Source organism: Vombatus ursinus, unplaced genomic scaffold (assembly GCF_900497805.2).
Source record: "Vombatus ursinus unplaced genomic scaffold, bare-nosed wombat genome assembly UNPS02014175.1, whole genome shotgun sequence".
NCBI lineage: Eukaryota > Metazoa > Chordata > Mammalia > Diprotodontia > Vombatidae > Vombatus > Vombatus ursinus.
The window spans coordinates 374,628-377,320 of NW_020953953.1; positions in this window are offsets into that span (position 1 = coordinate 374,628).

Below are 2,693 nucleotides of genomic sequence, written 5' to 3' on the forward strand. Positions count from 1 at the left end.
GTGTGTGTGTGTGTGTGTGTGTGCATATGGTGGGGGAGGGGGGAATTTCACAGCTTTACAAACAGCAAAATAATTAATGTGTCTTATTTTCCCACAGCTCTTCAACTCCTCAAATTTTTTTCTTGTAAACTTTGTCAAATGCATAGGGGTGAGGTGGAGCCTGAGAATTCATTTAATTTGCATTTACCTACTTATTGATTTGGAACATTTTTGCTTGAGTTGTTTTTTGTTTTTTGGGTTTTTTTTTTTAGTCATATTTATTTTCTCCCTCATGGATCCGCCCTCTCTCAGGTGTCAAAAAAAAAAAATACAAAACTCTTATAACAAATACACAGTCAAGAAAAACAAATTCCCTATATCTATGATTCTCATTTTATCACTTTTATCAATCTGAAAATCTTTCTAATTTTTGTGATTTGCATTAGAAATTATGGATAGAATTTTTTTTCACAAAAAAAGTGATTTGCAATTCTTCGTTTCAAAACTGCCTGCACATAGCTTCTGACCATATGTCTACTGCATCCTTCCTTTACATTCTTGAATATAACCAGTATCTGTTCTTTACATAGCTTACACAAGAGGCCTTTGTGAGGAAAACCTGCTATAAATCCATTTCCCAGTTAATTGCTTCCCTTTAAATTTTAGATGTTTTTAATGTGATGAAAATTGCCCATTTTATTTTCTGTGTTCCTCTCTATTCCATGGAGATGAACTCTTCCACTATCCATGACAGTATCTCTTCATCGTTCCTCTAATTTGTTTGAAATGGTGTTTTATATCTAAGTCATGTATTCATTGGGACCTGATCTTGGTTGATAGTGTAAGAGGCTGGTCCATTTCTGTTTTCTACCAGACTAATTTCCAGTGTTTCCAGCATTTCATAATGGTTAGTAAGTACCGGCCCTATAGTTGAGGTCTTTGGATTGATTAAAGACAAGGTTACTATGCTCATTTTCTTTTGTATATTACACATCTGATCAGTTTCCCAAGATCCTTATTTTTAAGTAGAATAAAATAGTTTAGATGACTACCAATTTCTGGTGTAGTTTCAGATTTGGTCCTGTTACATCTGCTTCGTGGAATACTGAAAGAGGCTATGGGAAAGAGACATATGAATGCACTTTTGATGAAAACATATATTTAGTGTTGGAATGGGCCCACAGAAGCCACTGAGTCCAACCTCCTCATTTTAGAGATAAGTAAAGTGAGGCACAGGGAGGGTGTTCCTTGCCCACAGTTATACAGCTAGGGAGCATCCAAGTCAGGATCTGAACTCATTTTCCCTGATTCTAAACCCAGTGCCCTATCCATTACAATTAGTGTCTTCCTCTACTTTGTTCTGAATATCAATTTGAATTTAAAGAAAAACGACTAAATTGCCCATATGTTTCAGTTTCCTGACTTTACTATGAGCCTTATGATCCAAGGAATGATCATCACCAAAAAAATTAGTATTGCCATACTGATTTAATACTTGCAAAGTATTTTACAAATAGTCTCATTTAATTCTGGTTTCAAACTTGGGAGGTAGGTGCTCTTATTGGCTCCATTCTACAGATGGAAAAACTCAGGCAGGAATAGGTTACATGACTTGCCCAAGGACATCCATTCAGTTAGTTAGTGCCAGAGACTGAAAAGGAATTTAGGTCTTGTGGTTCCAAGCACAGCATTTCACCCCTTGAGCCACCTAGCTACTTAAAGAAAGCATTACAGAAACAGATGTCCAACAGTTACCAAAATATCTACATGAGGACTTTTTGTGGCCAGGAAACAAAGTAAGTTCCAATTAAATGGGGAATGGCTGAAGAAATTATAGCATTTAAATGCCACGAATTTTGAGCAGTAATGACAAACATTAGGATTTCAGAGAAAAATTCATTATTTATTGTGTTTTAGGCACAGTGTGAAGTCTGTGATACTCAATGAGGTCTCTTTTGTTGAGAGGTCTAACGAAGTCTGTGCTACAGCTAGAGACCTTCCCTTGTTAAAAAGATCCATAAGTTTTATCTCCAGAAGGATTTATCCAATGGACAGTCAAGTATGGGCTCTAGTTAAAGCCCTTTCCACATCTATTGCTTTTATATGCTTTTATTCCAGTATGAACATTGTTGACTACTAATAACCCTCTTCCAGAGGAAAACACATCCCCCTTGTGCACATTCCTAACTAAGGCTTCTCCCCACTGAACCTTCTCATAAAGTAAGAGACGACCTCTGGCTGAAAGCCTTCCACACTGAGTCCTTATGGAGCTGCTCATGAGAATGAATTTTCTAATACAGAACAAGTTCTGAACTCCATTTGAATACCTTTCCTCATTCATAAGTGGTAATATTTCTATATGATATGAATTTACTGATGAGAAATAAGAGGTGCTTAAGCACATTGATTATTTTCCTAAGATTTCTCTCCACTGTGAATTCTCCTAAGTTAAATAAGCTAAGATTGGTAACTAAAAGCTCTGTCATGTATATGACACTCATTAGGTTTCCCTCTAATGTGGATTCTCTGATGTGCAGGAAGCCTGGAGCTCTTTGTGAAAACCTTTCCATATTGATTGCATTCATAACGTTTCTCTCCAGTGTGGATTCTTTAATGTCTAGCAAGACTAGGGCTGTATTTGAAAGCCTTTCCACATTGATTACATTCAAAAGGTTTCTCTGCAGTGTGGTTTCTCTGATTACAACAAGATTGCC